The 18,383-nt window shown below is 41.3% G+C and overlaps 1 protein-coding gene and 1 long non-coding RNA gene across 7 annotated transcripts in view; both read right to left on the reverse strand.

The window, feature by feature from the left end:
• The window catches only part of TRPS1 (transcriptional repressor GATA binding 1), a 326,956-nt gene that overhangs the window by 66,325 nt on the left and 242,248 nt on the right, over positions 1-18,383 (reverse strand). The gene's annotated exons all lie outside the window — the stretch shown is intronic.
• Positions 536-4,402, reverse strand: LOC120398321. Of its 2 annotated transcripts, none has more exons than XR_005594318.1 (3): positions 4,278-4,402; positions 3,140-3,252; positions 536-921 (listed from the first exon to the last, which is right to left on the reverse strand). It is a non-coding gene; the product is annotated as an uncharacterized LOC120398321 (long non-coding RNA). The 2 variants fall into 2 exon arrangements; XR_005594317.1 differs by having other exon boundaries at positions 3,140-3,248; positions 4,278-4,309.

Raw genomic sequence — 18,383 nt, forward strand, 5'->3', positions numbered from 1 at the left:
TAATTTTATAATAATTTTCTCTGCACAGGAGACAAAAGAGAATCTATGAAAGGGGCTGGATGTTCAAATACAAGAGACTCTTCTCCTAATGTAGAACATATGAAGTTTTGGTGGTATTTGGCTTTCTTTACCAAAAGAGAAGGCATAGAAATTATTGCTCCCTGTAATTGTTTTACGCCAACATCTGCCTGTATCAAAAGCTGAAGGTGAAAGTCAGCTAGATCAAGTAATCACATAAACGAGTCCTTAGTTTAGTGGAATAATTAGAATTTTTATTTCATTTTATATCACAGGATCAATATGAAAGAAGTAATTGTGTCATTTTACAAGATTATACAGGACTATTTGGTTTTTTTTAGAGGAAAGGAGGGTGAAAACAATTTTTTTATTTCGTCATACTTATAAATGTACCAAATATGTCCTCATAAGAATAGGAAATGTATTTATCTTACATAGAGTTAATGGTTGACACCTGTTATCATAACCTATTTACACCATTTATCTGTTTAATTAAATTCATGCAAAACTATCCCCTCAAATACAAGAATTCCTCCAGCAGCTTGATATCATTCACCAAAGAGATGCACAGTGGGTGGGTTAAGTAAGTAAGTAAATGCTTAAGTGACTTAAAATCCTAAATCCCACTTCCAAAAGTGAAAGTCAATGGGATTTTGGCTCCTCAGTAATTTGGATGCTTTTGAAAATGTAGCTCCTGGCTGAAAGAAATCAGACTGGACTCCAGGCTGACTGTGATCACATTTACAAATGTAAGACCCTGTGTTTGATTGAGCCTTCCCCAAGAAATGACTTCCTTAAAATAAATAAATTCATTTTAACAAATACCCAAACTACTCCTTTGACACATGAGGGGGTGATGAAAATGTAACACTTCCTTGACTTTCTGCCCAGCTTTGTTCTGTGCTGTGATAACAAGATGATAAAGATAATTAAGATACGCAGATTTCTGGTACGATGGTCAGCAGTAAAAGAGTTAAAACATTAGCATCTAAACAGTCATAATTGGTCTTTATGTTAAATGTTTCATTAATATGGAGAGTTAAATATGAAGTTGTGCTGCTATTTCAGTCAATTCACAAACTTAGCAAGAAAACTTGCCTGTTAGGCTGTGTTGTGTAAACTTTTCTAAATTAAAAGGGCTAGAAATGTTTAATAAATAAGTAAATAAAAGCAAAGATTATGAAGCATTCATTGAGAAGACCTTAAACTGTCTGAATTCATGCAATTTTCCTTATCAACAGATTTGCAGCTCTCCTTGGTCACCAGTGAAACTGCTCTTTTTGGTATTTCAAAGGATGACTTGGTTTCTACACACTTTTGCTGGATGGCAGTGACTAAGAGCCTTTCTTTAATATATATACATATATGCTCTAGAAATATGGGACAATTTCATTAACTGGTGCTGGGTGTAACTTATGAAAATGGGGACCTGACATTATTATTATTTTATTTTATTGGTCTTATGTTTATCCAATTAAAGTAATTGCAGTTAATCAATGAGGCATGATTAATTTAGTTCAGAACAGACATAACAGCCTGTACCTGCTCCCTTGGTCCTTAAGTGTCAGCTGCCTTTTCAGCAGCAGTTTCTTTCCCTCTGCCCACTACTATAAAACCTGCACTGGGTTCATCAAAATTTCAAATATAGTAGAACATGAGTTGAAGGTGATCATCAGGCTATAAACTACTGAAAAGGCTCTAGGTCTTCTGGGGACTTGGGAGGAGAAAGAACGGGGTCAAACAGACCAGGAAACTTTTACAAAGAGAAACAACATTACAGCGAAAACAAGAAACAAGAAATAAATTCAGAACTCTTCTCTACGATTTTCTGTGACCTATCTAGTAGGAATTACTTTTCATAGTGGAAGTTTATATTACATAAACTGTTCATAATTGTCCCAAACAAACTCTAGTGTGGCTTATTGCTATAACCGATATTAGCCATAGAGATAGGGATTTAGACAGGGCAGATATTTTGTTAGCAATATGTGATGCAACAGACAGGCAGAGTTGTAGGGAAGAGATCATTATTGAGCAGTGTTCCTCTGCTAGCAGCATGGCCACCAGCTAGCATTCCTGAGCTCCAGGTGTCACAACAAACTAGGTTCCTCCTGAAACTTGACCCTCTTTCTTTCTCCAATCCTACTCATCAGCAGACACTGATTCTAGGTCAAACAAAAGCACCAGCTCCTTCTTCCTTCAGGTATGGGTGGGTGTGACAGGATGTATCAACCCCATGCTGGGCAACCAGGGGTTAACCAGTCACATTGGGCCCCAGAGGTCACTCCCCCCTGCCTCTGCTGTGCATGCTCCAGGTGGAGGGAGCAGATAAAAGAAGCTGGTCAACTCACTCTGGGCTGACTGAGGACGGACTTGTGCTGCTGGCTCCTGCTGAAGAATAGTCAGACTGCTGAGGCCACCAGTGAACCCACCAGCTGTGGAGACTGATGGGGATGCCAAGCCGCTGCCCAGAGAAGAAGACAGGCCTGAAGTGGACTTCGGGTAGGAAATGGCCAAGGGAATGTGCTGGGAGCCGAGACTTGAACCCTGAACAGGAGCATTGTGGGCTCCACAGGGCACTGGGTCGGCACCCGGTGCAGAAGGGTGTGTCGGGGTTCCCTGGCTTTCCACTCCACACTGGCAGGTGGGCATGCTGCCGGAGACCCTAGCTGTAGAAGATTTTCTTGCTCTGCCCCACCCGGGGGGCCGAAGCATCTGTTTGCTATTGTTTATCCCAGCTAGGAGGTGTCCCTGATTGTGTTTGTCTGGCCCAGCTGAGAGTCTCGATGTATCAACTGTGCCCCTCTCCCGTCTTGAATGCACCAAACCCTGTTGACATGTCTGTTTGCAACCAAATAAAAGTGATTCATAGCCTGATCTCTGTGAAAATGTTGAGAGAGAAGAAGTGATGTCCCTTTCACTCTGCAGTAAGTGCAGGCAGCACAGCAGCGGCTGGAAGGGAAGTGGAGAAGCACGACAGGGAGAAGGAAGAGAGAGCATACATCTGAAACAGTAACAGCATCCATGAAAAGCAGAACATCCCCATATACTATTGCCTGAGCTTCTCTGAATGACTCTTTATTCCACTAGTAGACAGTGCTCTTTACTGTGAATAACCCACCTGTTGGGTGGGGTAAGTGAAGAACTTGTTGAAACTTGTTCCAGAATGTCACCTGTGTTTCTGTGATGCTCACCCCTTTCCCCATGGTAAGCCTGCAACTTTCTGTAATCTGCCTTGACAAAAAACAGTGCCCTACAAATCAATGAGGTGACCACACTGAAGTTACCACATTCCCTTTCATTGTGCAGGTGCTAGCCTGTACCATGTGAGAAAGGTTGTACATGCATCACATGATAAGCCTGGTACTTATCTCATGATACTCAGATGCCTATTGCTCACATCTTACTACAGCCATAGAACTACTCTTCTTTGGACAATTTCCTGAGCTACTTGCTTCCACAAACTCTGCAACTTGAACATCTTTGTAAGCAGACTGTTTAAAATGATAGATAATTTAAGAAATACAACCAGAACTATTAACATTACAGGAAACTGGATCGACAAGATTAGAGTGGAAAAAAACAACTCTGATTTTAAAATATACTATAATTCAGCAAGCACTTTGCATTGACACCCAACATTCATGTTTCATGAACTATGTTTCATATTGGCACTTCGGTCATTATTTCATATATAGCTAGATATCAATACAATTAATATTATTTTCTGACTTTGGGTCTTATACCAATATGCAAAGCAATCTTGCATTCTCCCTGTCCTCAGATTTACATGTACCAATAGAGCCACTCTGCAGGTTGCAGAGCATATCCTCTGAGGCCAGCGCAATCCCTCTCTGCAGGGAATAATGGCTCGTGGAGCAATGTACTGGAGGACTGACTAGTGCTGATCCAGGTCCTGTTGTGTATCATAACCTAGGATCACCTCTCCAATACACTGATGTGCAGGGAGACCCCAAGGGAACACAATGTGGAACACAGAAAAGATATAGATCCCTGCGCGGGCTCCCTAAATACTTTCCCTCTTCCCACTGTAGGACCACACAGGTTCCACTTGGTTAGCATGCTCTGCTGCGGAAGAGGGAGCAGGATTAGCTCCAGTCCTTACCAAAAAGATAAACAAAAGTATTTTGCTGAAAAGGAATTCTACATTAATGATCTAACAGACAAATATAGAGATAGCCTAATGCAAGAACACATGCTGATTCCTAAATTAAATGCTAAATTCTATAATAAAATACCATTTTACAGCTCTCTCTCACATGGGACTTTCACAGCCTTCTCCTTTCCCTCCCAAAAAAACATATTCTATCATTTCATTAACAAAGCTAGAGACCTCATGCTGGGGCATCTCATTCTGGAGCACTAGAGTTAACAATGGAACTGTGAACTCCAGTGTCCATGGCAACAGTAGCTAATTCTTCTTTCCAATCATGGTGGCAATTCTCTCCCATGGCTTGAATCAGTTACAAAACAAAATACTCTCAAAGACCTTTCTGAGCCAATAGCCTTGCAGCTAATCTGCTAATAGGAAATAATCTGCAGCTAATATACACATTCCAGGGCAGCAGTGTGTTTTCTTAATACTTTGTTTCATGGGCCTCTTTCCAAAGAAAGCAGAGTACAGAATAGAAAACAGACATTCATTAAAAATAGTATAATACTACCTGGCCACTATTAATACCTAAAACTTGCTGCAACTTGCACAGCTCTTAAATGGTTTCTTAAAAGTGAGTGGAGAGGCATCACTGGATGGACTGAATGCAACACAATTAGATCAACAAAGAAACATACAGTATTTATTAGTTAACCAAAAGATCACGTGAAAAATCAGGCTTGAAATAGTTTCCACATTTCATTCTCCTCATTGGGCTTTCATTAAGTAATCTGTTAATCAAATTGCCACGGGAACAAGTGTGTATACCTGTAATATACTGTTTAGATAGACACAATGTAAACAAAATAGAATCTTAATAGATACATACACACTGAAATCAATATAGAGATCAAATCTCGCCTGTGTTTGAACTCCATTTGCTGCAGAGGAGCATGGCAGAGCAATGCTGCTATGTTCTTGTCAAGCAGCAGCCCAAATACTGGACCGGTATTCATTTTATGCCACTTGTGCATTGGCTAATAATAAATAGCATGGTGGGAGAATGGAGGCATTGGGGAGCTAGTTACAGCTCCCTGATTTTGCACTGGTCAGATTCATCATTGGCTGCTTTAACTTACACCACTAGAGTAAACTCACTAAAAGACCTAATGCCAGTGGTGGGTCAGTGGAGCAGAGCACTGTCCCATCCCTGACACATTCACTGGGTGACTGATGCACTGGCGCAACATTAGCTTTACAGTAGCAAGTAGTTCCCCTCTGGCCGGTGAATTCTCTGCCAGCCACATATAGCCAGAATCCTGCCATATTTTCCTGGCACAAAGCAGCCAGAGTGCAAGTGAGGGCATGTCTACACTATAAACTTAAGTTGACCTATTGTTAGGTCGACTTACAGCCACTGCTGTAATTACTACGGTGGTTAATGTCCACACTGCCCTTCTTCTGTCGGAGATGGGCATCCTCATCAGGAGAGCTTCCACGGACGTTAGAGGAGCAGTGTGGGTTCTCAGCCTCTCCAGTAGCCTGGTTCCCCCATCCATGCCAGAAGGTCAGCTGCCCCCACCCCCGCCTCAGCTCCCCACTCCCTGCCAGGAACGGAGCAGCTGACCAGACGCCAGTGTGGATCTCCCTGCTGGGAGGCCGGTGACCCCCCCGGGTTCTCTGCTCCCTGCCAGGAGCATGACAGCCAGCTGGATTCCAGGCACAGAGCTCCCAGCTGGGCACAGCCATGCTCCCAGTGGGGAGCGGGGAGCCAAGAACCTGAGGGGATAGCCGGGCTCCCAGCAGGGAGATTCATGCCTGGTGTCCCATTCCCAGTGGGGAGAGGGGAGCCAAGAACCTGAGGGGATAGCCAGGCTCCCGGCAGGGAGATTCGTGCCTGGTGTCCCATTCTCAGTGGGGAGCGGGGAGCCAAGAACCTGAGGGGATAGCCAGGCTCCCGGCAGGCAGATTCGTGCCTGGTGTCCCATTCCCAGTGGGGAGCGGGGAAGCTGAGAAGCCCAGTGCAGCTGCGCTGTTCCGGCAGGCAGCGGGGAGCTGAGAAGCCCACCGTGGCTGTCCCATTCCTGTCAGGGAGCGGGTAGTTAAGAAGCCCAGTGCAGCTGCCCCACTCCTAGCAGAGAGCCCGGGGGCAGCTGGGCTTCTAGCAGGGAGATCCACGCCTGGAGCTGAGAGCCAGGTGGCAGCAGGGCAGTCTGAGATGGGAGCCTGGGTAGCAGTGCGGCTTGGAGCGGAGATTGGGCAGTAAACCCAGCTGGGGAGCAAGGCCTTCACTTTCTTGTCAATTTCACGGCTCCATTGTCAAGAATGATAGCTAATAGATGTATGTAACACAGGGTCTACACTATCTAGGTTTAAAGGAATGACCTACTTCAACGATTTTTGATAAGGGGGTGCGAGAACATATTTTGAGAACCAAAGGGGTGCAGGCTGCAGTAAAGGTTAAGAACCACTGGTCTACAGGGACAATGTGTTGCCCTAACTACACCAACATAATCCCTATGCCTCTCATTGAGGTGGAGCTATTATGTTGGTGGAGCAAGGCTGCAGTGTGTACACTGACATAATTAGGTCAATGTAAGCTGCTTCATGTCAACCTAACGCTGCAGTGTAGACTAGGCCTAAGAATCTCGCCAATTGTGTGCATACGTGAATGTGTAAAACACATTCAATTATTATTTATTTGTATGTGGTAGTGCCCAGGAACCTCAGTCATGGACCACGATCTCATTGTGCTAGGTGCTATACACACTGAGAATGAAAAGAAGGTCTCTGCCCAAAAGAGCTTACAATCTAAATAACATGTCATAACATTATTCTAAGTATATATCCTGCAATATATATATCTTAAGTATATATAATAATTAGCTGGCGTTCTAGTGGCAACTATAGTTAGGGTTTATGTATATATTTCAATTCCAGCCTTTTCTTTTCAGTTACTAGTAAATTTCTGAAACTTTCACCAATTAGGCTGAAATTATATGGGTCTAATCTGTGTCCAAGGATGAATACTTATAATTAGGTCTGTCAAATGATTAAAAAATTAATTGTGATTAGTCGCGTTGTTAAACAATAATAGAATACCATTTATTTAAATATTTTTGGATGTTTTCTACATTTTATAATATATTGATTTCAATTACAACAGAATACAAAGTGTACAGTGCTCACTTTATATTTATTTTTATTACAAATATTTGCACTGTAAAAAACAAAAGAAATAGTATATTTCAATTCACCTAATACATGTTCTGTAGTGCAATCTCTTTATCATTAAAGTTGAACTTACAAATGTAGAATTATGTATAAAAAAAACTACATTCAAAAATAAAACAATGTAACACTTTAGTGCCTACAAGTCTACTCAGCCAATCGCTCAGAAAACAAGTTTGGTAACAATTTGCAGGAAATTGTTTACAATGTCACCTGAAAGTGAGAACAGGCATGGCACTGTTATAGCCGGCATCGCACGATATTTACGTGCCAGATGCACTAAAAATGCATATGTCCCTTCATGCTTCAACCACCATTCCAGAGGACATGTGTCCATGCTGATGACAGGTTCTGCTCGATAATGATCCAAAGCAGAGCGGACCAATGCATGTTCATTTTCATCATCTGAGTCAGATGCTACCAGCAGAAGATTGATTTTCCTTTTTGGTGGTTCAGATTCTGTAGTTTCCGCATCGGAGTGTCACTCTTTTAAGACTTCTGAAAGCATGCTGCACCCCTTGTCCCTCTCAGATTTTGGACGGCACTTCAGATTCTTAAACCTTGTGTTAGTGCTGTAGCTATCTTTCAAAATCTCACATTGGTACCTTCTTTGCATTTTGTCAAATCTGCTGTGAAAGTGTTCTTAAAACCAACATGTGCTGGGTCATCATCCGAGACTGCTATAACATGAAATATATGGCAGAATGCAGGTAAAACAGAGGAGGAGACATACATTTCTCCCCCAAGGAGTTCAGTCACAAATTTAATTCATGCATTCTTTTTTTAACAAGCATCATCAGCTTGGAATCATGTCATCTGGAATGGTGGCCAAAGCATGAAGGGGCATAAAATTGTATCTGGCACATAAATACCTTGCAACGTTGGCTACAAAAGTGCCATGCAAATAGCTGTTCTCACTTTCAGGTGATGTAAATAAGAAGCAGGCAGCAGTATCTCCCATGAATGTAAACAAACTTGTTTATCTTAGCGATTGGCTGAACCAGAAGTAGGACTGAGTGGACTTGTATGCTCTAAAGTTTTACATTGTTTTGTTTTCTGGTGAAGTTATGTAACCAAAAAAAATCTACATTTGTAAGTTACACTTTCATGATAAAGAGACTGCACTACAGTACTTGTATGAGGTGAATTTGAAAAATACTGTGTCTTTTGTTTATCGTTTTACAGTGCAAATATTTGTAATAAAAATAATATAAAGTGAAACTTTATGTTCTATGTTGTAATTGAAATCAATATATTTGAAATGTAGAAAAGAATCCAAAAATATTATAATAAATTTCAATTGATATTCTATTGTTTAACAGTGCAATTAATCATGATTAATTTTTTTAATCACAGTTAATTTTTTTGAGTTAATCTTAATCAACAGCCCTAATTATAATAATTTTCAAAATTTAATCTAAAAAGTCTTATCTACATTTTAATTACAAAGAGGGTTGTTTTTTTAAATCAAGAGAGTGAAAAAACACACTTCTCCATTATGAAACATTCTTGCAACTTTTTTGTTTTTTAAAACAGCTTTGGCACTAAAATGGCACTAACATGGTTAGGGGTAGGTACATCTCTACCCCGATATAACGCGACCTGATATAACATGAATTCGGATATAACACAGTAAAGCAGTGCTCCGGGGGGGGCGGGGCTGCGCACTCCGGTGGATCAAAGCAAGTTCGATATAACCCGGTTTCACCTGTAACATGGTAAGATTTTTTGGCTCCCGAGGACAGCATTATATCGAGGTAGAGGTGTAGCTGAAATGTAGCAGGGAAACCTTCTTCACGGAAGGAGGTTTTGAGTGTTCCAGTGAAAACACCTTTTGAGTGTTCCAGTGAAAACTGTATTGAGTTGGCCAAGTCATGACCCTTTGAAAATGGCATTTTCCAATAGCAAAAACCACAAGTGGTATGATTTTAGCACGTTTTACCACCATTCAGTGAAAGATATTTTACCATCATTCACTGCACATTTTGAAAGCAGGTTTCAGGACATGCATACTTTTTATGTGTATGTATCATATCCAAGTAAACAAAGTAAGCAAGACACAATGCACATTATTAAATAAGATCCTACATGAGCATGTTTATCTATTTTTTATTTCTTTTTGGGGGGTGGAGGGTGTATATTGGTGATAATTACCCTACAGAAATTGCATGCTTTACAAAAAAATTTTCAACTGTGGTATCATGGCTTCATCTCATCCTCATCTAAAATGGCCTTTATCATTTTAATTATATATCATATGGAGGATGAGATTTTCAACAGTGCTCAGCACTAGCCTAATTTGGCTCCTTTGGCATCAACGGTAAAAACACCCATCAATTCCAATGGGAGCAGACTAGAGTTAGACCAATGCTGCCTATTTTTGAAACTCTCACCCAAAACCTTTACACAGGTCTAACAATGCTTTGAGCAGGGGGTTGGACTAGATGACCTTCTGAGGTCCCTTCCAACCCTGATATTCTACGATTCTATGAAGAACTATAGTTTGGCTGAAGTTTGTTTCTGACAAACCAGAGTTTGCCTCTTCTCTCATACTACTACGTGGTTTTTTGGAACACTTGGGATGCTTTTGCTTAAAAGAAAAGCCATGAATAAACATGAAAGAAGAAGAAATACCTTTTCATCTCACTCCAAGCTTTCCCCAGCTCAGGGGAGAGATGGTTTGGCACTGTAGTGTGTCTGACTCCACATATCAGTCCCTGCATTATACCTGTCTCAATGAAAAAACAGACTTCTTGAGTACTGAGTGCTCCGAGTCTTTACACAGTAGGAGCAATGACCAAATATATATTTCTCTTAACAAAAAAAAAAAGGGGGGGGGAATCAAACAGATGTAAAATAGGAGCTGAAATCACTAAAGTTAAAGAATTCTCATCACCTAAGGTTGTCTTTTGATTCTCTTTAAATCAGTTTTATAATTTGAGTTGTCATGACAACATGATGCAATGCTTTATTACCATGACAATCTGACACAACTTGCAAAAACAGTAAGTGGTGTTTCTACTCTGTTTTTCGATTGCTCCCACGGAAACAAGCTGTTATTTACTTTGGTGACGAAAGCCATACTATACCATAATGGATGCAATGTTAGAAAAATTAGCCCATATAATGGTGGAAAATGGAATGCAAAAGGTATGTGAATGTGATTTATGTAACACCAACAAACCCCGGTCATCGGCAGATGGGATCAAACCGCGGACCTTGGGAGCTTAGTGCATGAGCCTCTACTGCATGAGCTAAAAGCCAACTGACTGTTAGTTAAGGCTGTAGCAGACTTATTTTATCTCTCTCTTTAAGTGGTCTCAGTGCCACTTGATGGGACAGAACATCACACCCTGAAGGTGTGTGGCTTACAATTACTCCTAATAAAGCATATTTTTCCACCTTTTGTCTCCAGCATCCTGCTCATCTCCACCTGTGAATTAAATGTTCTTTTCCTCAACATAAAGAGTGCTGATCCTTGCTGGATCACAAGAAGGCATTGACATAAAATGGCCTATTTTCATAACAACAATTATATGATATATTTTCATGCTCATTTGCATTATGGCATTTGCATAGTATGGAACATAATGTAATTAAATTTAACTACCTTGTTGGGAGGGTGGGATACCAAAGAAACCCACCACAGTGGAATTTAACTTCAAAAAGAGGAACTACACAAAAATGAGGACACTAGTTAAATAAATTAAAAGGAACAATCACAAGAATGAAATGCCTGCAAGCTGCATGTAAACTTTTAAAAAACGCTATAACAGAGACTCAAATTAAATTTATAACCAAAATAATAATAATAAAAAAACAGCAAGAGGACCAGAAGAATGCCATCATGTCTTAACAAAAGAATAAAAGAGGTAGATAGAGACAAAAAGACATCCTTAGAGACAAAAAACCTGCAAGTCAAATTCTACTGAGGAAAATAGAAAGGAACATAGGCTCTGGCTAGTCAAGTGTAAAAGTATAATTAGGCAGGTCAAAAAAGAATATGAAGAGCAACTAGCAAAAGACTCAAAAGCAGGGTTTCTCACACAGGGGTCACCGTTTGTGTATAGAGAAAGCCTCTGATGGGCCGGGACGGTGTGTTTACCTGCCCCATCCGCAGGTCCGGCCGATTGCGGCTCCCACTAGCCACGGATTGTTGCTCCGGGGCAATGGGAGCTGCTGGAAGCAGCGGCCAGTATGTCCCTCAGCCCACGCCACTTCCAGCAGCTCCCATTGGTCTGCAGCAGTGATCCGCGGCCAGTGGGAGCCACGATCGGCCGGACTTGTGGACGGGGCAGGTAAACACACTAGCCTGGCCCACCAGGGGCTTTCCCTACACAAGTGGCGACCCCTGTTTGAGAAACCCTGATCAAAAGCTAACAGCATTTTTTTAAGTACCTCAGAAGCAGGAAGCCTGCCAATAAATCAGTGAGCCACTGGATGATCAAGGTGCTAAAGCCAAAAGTGTCACTAGGTTCAAAAAAGAATTAGATATGTTCATGGAGGATATGTCTATCAACGGCTATTAGCCAAGGTGGTCAGGGACACAACTCCATGCTCTGAGTGTCCCTAAACCTCTGACTATCAGAAACTGTTGTGGACAACAGGGGATGGAACACACGATAATTTTCTGTTCATGCCCTCTGAAGCATCTGGTACAGGAAGACATGAAAAAGTATGACCATTTTCAACAGACTGTAACAAAAAACAAGGTTTATATGTGACTTTTCATTTATCTAATCTGCAGTCTCCTCAGTGACTTGCAGCAATCTATCTATCTATCTTAAAAGATACAACAACCAACAGACTGATGATTCAATAGGATATGTTCTCCACATGAAAAATATTTGTAAACCTCTTTAACTTAAATGAGAGTTATCCTTAAGTAGCAAGGGGACAATATAGTCACATTTGCCTTGTACTCAGTTTATTTCTATCTTTCTTTCTGATTTACATAAAAAAGTAAATCCAAAGCTCAAGGCACTTGTACAAGCATAACAATATTCTAAAATATCCCTTTCCTGCAACAAGCTATGAAGTCAAAGTGGCTCCATGCAGATATAAAAGTCCACCCATCCAGCTTTCACTGTAGGATTAGGCCTAAGAATAAAATCTATATCAAGAGCGGTTCATCCTTCCCAAAGTCAAGACTGTCTCTCAAATTACAAATTACTGGGAGGAAGAGATGAGACTTGCAGTGGACTCTGTGTACTGTGCAACACATCTGCCTACTGCAAGGTTCCTACACTTTCCTCTGAAGCATTTGGCAATGGCCATGGTCAGAGACAGGATACTGGACAGGATAGACCATTGGTATCATCCAATATGGCAATTCCTTCTGAGGACCAACAAATGCTGGCTATCTTCAACAAATGGGGAGACTTAGTTCCAGAGTTGAGAACTCCTCACAGAAAATACCTTAATATCAGCTATCCACTTTAAAACAAGGATCTGTTCACCTCGGCCACCTTAGCTGATCACGATTGTGGTGGTATCACACTGGGAGAAAAACAGTCTGATGTAGCTAGAGACAGAAATTATTTAGGGCTTTACAGATGAAAGCCAGCCACCTGCACATTACACCCCTATGATAAAAAAAGAAACTGTCCCATATGTCAGACCATAAAAAGTATTGAACAGTAAACCCAATGTTACAATTGTTAAATATATATTTTAAACATATTTTGAATCAATATTTTCAGTTGCAAATACACATCTATTTTGCAGTAGCATTATAAAATGACAGCAAATGAATCACTCTGTAGACAAAGAAAGTAAAGCCATTCTGTGTGATTAATATTCTACTAGGCCTTTCTATTTAAAAAGTATTCTAGCATTTTTGCTATTCTATTCAGAAATTTAATAAGGAAAGGTGGGTGAGATAATATCTTTTATTGGACCAACTTTGGTTGGTGAGAGAGACAAGCTTTTGAGCCTAAACAAAGCTCTTCTTCAGGTCTTTGCAAGCTCGAAAGCTTGTCTCTCTCACCAACAGAAGTTGGTCCAATAAGAGATATTACCTCACCCACTTTGCCTCTCTAATATCCTAGGATTGACACAGCTACAACAACACCACATACAGAAATGTAATGGCCATCATATACTACTACAGTGCACAAATAATACGTAAATTGAACTCTGTTGTCATGGATTTCAGTGGTTTATCCTCTTTCCTCTTAAATTGAAGTACTTGGTTTTCAGCCAGCTTGGAAGGTAAGGAGTTAATTGAGAGAAACATGGTGTGGAATTCCCATTGACTTCAATAAAACACCAAGTGTGATACATTATAAATAAGCATTTCATTTTTAATGTGTTCTCATTCCAGATACTCTTTTCTTTTAATTATTTCCTGTTCCTTTTGTATAGACACAGATGGCTATTTTGCCTCATTCCATCTCCCATTAATAAATCAAGGTTGCCAAGGGTCAGAAAATGTTTAGATTTTGTTTCCCAAAAGTTGCCTGTAAATTGGACTTCATTTACCTTTTGTCGTGCAAGATTAGTGTATGTTTTATGACTTGTATTTTACCAGTATTAGTCCTTACATGCGGGACCCAGTAAAAATCATGGCCCCAAACCTCCTTCCCCATATAAACACGTAAAATCCTGATGTAACCAAAGGCCTCATAAATGACAACCTATGCATTCAAACATTGTGGGATACCACATTACTGTGCTCATAATATGTATGACATGAAGGGTGCATGCCCATTATTTCACTGTTATCTTCCATTGGGTTAGAGGATATAGTGCTCCACCAGCTTCTCGCAGCTGTTGGTGGCTCTTAACAACTGACATGATGCCTTTTCCTAGAAAATCCCATTGATGGCAGATGAGGTGGGGTAGAGGGAATCAGGAAAATCATCAAGATTCTGAATGTCAGGATACTGCCTTAGTTAGGAACCTGGGAGTATAAAAGTGGAAATATCGGTAGGCACCATCCAGATGGGAATTTGAAACAACTGTTTGAGTGATAAACTAGTTTTAACATGGCCCATGTAGCCACAACAGGTTGTGACAGGGCACTCTGTCTCATGATGCTTTATTAATAGCAGATAAATAGGTATGACCCTAGATATGTTTCCATATGCCTTGAACACTAATGTGTAGTTTAAAGACTAGAGTAGTTGGCAGTAAACAGCTTTAATAATAAATACTGACTTCTCTTTTTCATCTGATGTTTTTAACGACTTAGAGGAAGAGGAGGCAATTCTCAGCACAGGTCTCACCTAAAAGAAGAAATGTGAGTGATGATGAATAATGACTTAGGATACCCGTGTGTGATTTTGACCTCAATTGTGCAACTGATATGCTTCCTGTTGATAGTGTCAAGGGTGTTTTGCAATGTTCCAAAGGATGATGATGAAAAAAAGTAAGAGTGCCATATAGATAGTTCATGAGGAAACCTGAAGTGGCTGAAGAAGGATGGCTCCTTGAGTGTCTAAGCAAGTGGTTCAGTGACAGGTGGGAAAGGAGTATTACTGGATGTTACATAATAGGTTCCCCTTTCCCCCCTCCTTTTAGGACCATTTTGGATGGAAGGGAATTTATCCACACTCCTTAACCCTAGCTGCCTTGTTGCTTTCTCTTTAAAAAAAAGTCAAGTAAAACTGGATCTTAGAAAAATATTCTAAAAGACTCTTTAAGTGAATCAAATTATCTTTGCTTTAGCTTTGTTTTACGTCCCATGTAAATGAGGAGCTCTCTTCATACCCTTGTAAATTTTAATGGAAAGTATAGGTAACAGTTCAGCAGCCCAAATGTAAACTCTATGGGCCAGGGACTGTATCTTTTGAGATTTCTGGAAAGCACCTAGCATAGGGGTGGGCAAACTTTTTGGGCTAAGGGCCACATCTGGGTATGGAAATTGATGGGCCATGAATGCTCATGAAATTGGGGGTTGGGGTGCGGTAGGGGTGAAGGCTCTGGCTGGGGGTGCAGGCTCTGGGCTGGGGCCAGGGATAAGGGGTTTAGGGTGCGGACTGGGGTGGAGCAGAGGGGTTCGGAGTATGGGAGAGGGCTCTGGGCTGAGGCAGAGGTTTGCGGTGTGGGAGGGGATACGAGCTCTGGTCTGGGGGTGTCGGTTCCAGGATGGGGCCAAAAATGAGGGGTTCAGGGTGAGGTAGGGGCTCCAGGCTGGGGTGAGGGAAAGGGGGCTCCTGGCTGGGGAAGGGGATTGGGGTGCAGGGCTCTGGGGTTGGGATGGGGATGAGGGACTTGGGGTGCAGGACAGGGCTCCAGGCTGGGACTGAAGGGTTCGGAGGGCGGGAGGGTGATCAGGGCTGGGATAGGGGTCAGGGGTGCAGGCTCTGGGTGGCGCTTACCTCAAGCAGCTCCTGGAAGCAGCGGCACGTCTCCTCTTTGGCTCCTATGTGGAGGCACGGCGCAGGCCAGGTGCCTCTGCACACTGTCCCGTCCACAGGTGCCGTGACTGCGGCTCCCATTGGCCGCGGCTCCTGGCCAATGGAAGCTGCAGAGCCGGTGTTTGGAGTGGGTGCAGCATGCGGAGCCCCCTGGCTGCCCCTACGGGTAGGAGTTGGAGGGGGGACATGCTGCTGCCTCTGGGAGCTGCACAGAGTGGGGCAAGCCCCCGACCCTGCTCCTCAGTGGGAGCTCGAGGGCCAGATTAAATGGTCTGATGGGCTGGACGTGGCCCGTGGGCTGTAGTTTGCCCACCCATGACCTAGCATATTTTGCGTGCTACTACATATAGTACTGCAGAAAATAATAATGCTGCAAAATCACCACATATCAATATCAGTGAACTTGCATTCCTGGGAAAGTCATGTATTCAACTTCTTTTGTATCAGAGGTTTTTTGTTTTTTGGCAATGGATTCACAGCCCTTCCACAACTTACTTAGGTATCTGTCTTGGACCTTTGGGATGTTATGGAAGATGACTCATTCTCATAGACTGGATGGGGGCAGTGAGAATGACAATATAAATGGGACAAATGTCAGTTTCTCTGCACCTTTTCTCCAATAAAAGATGTAAACTGATAGAAATAATTTGTCTGGCATTAATACTGTACCTGATATTTATGAATTGGCCCCTTCATATCACGCAGAAATAATATTAGCACAACTAAAATGCCTTTTCATGACATTATTATAACTATGGCATATGCCAAATTCACATCTTTGACATGGCATGCACCTTTGAATGTTAAATTCCTTTTTTATTTTTAGGATACAATGAATGACTTGATCTAATTAAATAATTCTTATTAATAATATGCTACACTTATTTTTAGAATAACTGCAATTATTTTCCCTCCCACTTAAATGGTTAGAGATAGGTTTGGCTATGTGTGCAAATTAGATTTTGCAACTTTCTTATAGGTAGCCTTCTTTGTATAAAATATAGGCAAATACCAGTAACAACATGAAAAATGTATAAGTCTGAAATATCTTATATAATACACTTTAGGCTCCTATTTATAAAATCCCAGTGTCCACTCTGCACTGAATTAAAGATACCATGGATTTTTTGTAAGAGCTCTGGACTCATGTGCTTGGTGAAAATGTCCCCACTCCCAGAGCTGTAGTATGCATCAGTTGAGGACTGCATTTCAGTTGTGCTCTTGTGTATGTAGTTTGGAATTGAAAAGCGGTAATAAAGGTAAAATATTACTATTAATAAAATACAAAATCTTTATTAATAAATACTATTAATAAAGTACAAAATACAAATATCTTGAGTTTACCTTCTGTAACACAGACAGTAGGGCGTCAGAAGGGTGAGCCTGCACTCTGATCACTCTGACATGCATTACTTTCCCAAAGAAATCTGATCAGGGTCATTAAAAAGATAATTTGATTATCAGGCAGCTGGGCTGGGTGAGCTAACAAGTCAATTAGCCCAACAGCTCAAGAGTGATGAAGGGAATGCCTGGGGAAAGGAACAAGGCTAGCTGAGCCCAGTCTCACAGAGGCCTCAGGGAAAGGAGACCTCTGCTCCTCTCTGGTCCTGAGGAGAGGGCTGAAAGCACATATGGTGCTGAGAATAGTACCGTTATCTGGACTGTGAGGGTGTTAGTGCAAGGAACTCAAAAATAATGGCACGGTGGATACACTACCAGTAGTGTCTGATCCAATTTCCATGGCATGAAGCGGCGGGAACATAGTGCGCCCTGCTACACATTCTTTGTATTAAAGACAACAACGTTAAAAGTAGTCCAAACTCGTAATGAAAACTACAGCCAGCAGTGACCGTTGAAAATGGCAGTTTTCTTTAATAATGGTTTCAACTGATTTAGACTGTAAGCTCTTTGGGGAAAAGACTGTCTTTTTTGTTCTGTCATTGTACAGTGCCTAGCACAATGGGGCCCTGGTCCATTACTGGTGCTCAGAGGTGCTATAATCATACGCATAATAATAATGATAATAATCAACCTGCCTTGAGTTTTCTGTAGTGTTCTGGGGGAAAGGGGAGGCTGCTTACATGTTTGAATTTTATTTGGAGGGTTGTTTTTGTTTTGCTACAAATCATTAAAAGAAATGACTGAATACATTCACTATTTCCAAAGTAATAAAGCTGACATGTAAATTCTCGTATGTTTTTTCTACAGCTAGAATTAATGGTGCTGCAGCAGTCCGTGAATTACATGACTCTGATGTACAGTGCAAAAAATAGTTTGGATGAAGGTGTTTGGATAGCTTATTTCTATGTTGTCCGAATATTGTGATGTGCCAAGCACTGTCTTCAGTGGGATTTGAGGACGGTCAGCATCTCGCATCAAGGGACTTTGCACATCGCAGGATCTGGTCCTCAGATATCAGTTTGTTAGATAAAGTTAATTTGTTAGATAAAGTCTTCCGTCCTTGCAGACATTTGCAACTAGCTTGGACAGACAAAGCACTAGATAATATATTGAACAGAGTAATCCAACTTTAGTAAGGGATGGACTAAACAAGTGACACCATTGTAGGCCATTTTTATGATTCTACCATAATAAGATTTAGCTCTGAGTGTCTGGGCTTTCCATTACAGGAACACAGCCTCTAACTCTACAATGCT

Source organism: Mauremys reevesii, linkage group 2 (genome assembly GCF_016161935.1).
Source record: "Mauremys reevesii isolate NIE-2019 linkage group 2, ASM1616193v1, whole genome shotgun sequence".
Classification (NCBI taxonomy): Eukaryota; Metazoa; Chordata; order Testudines; family Geoemydidae; genus Mauremys; species Mauremys reevesii.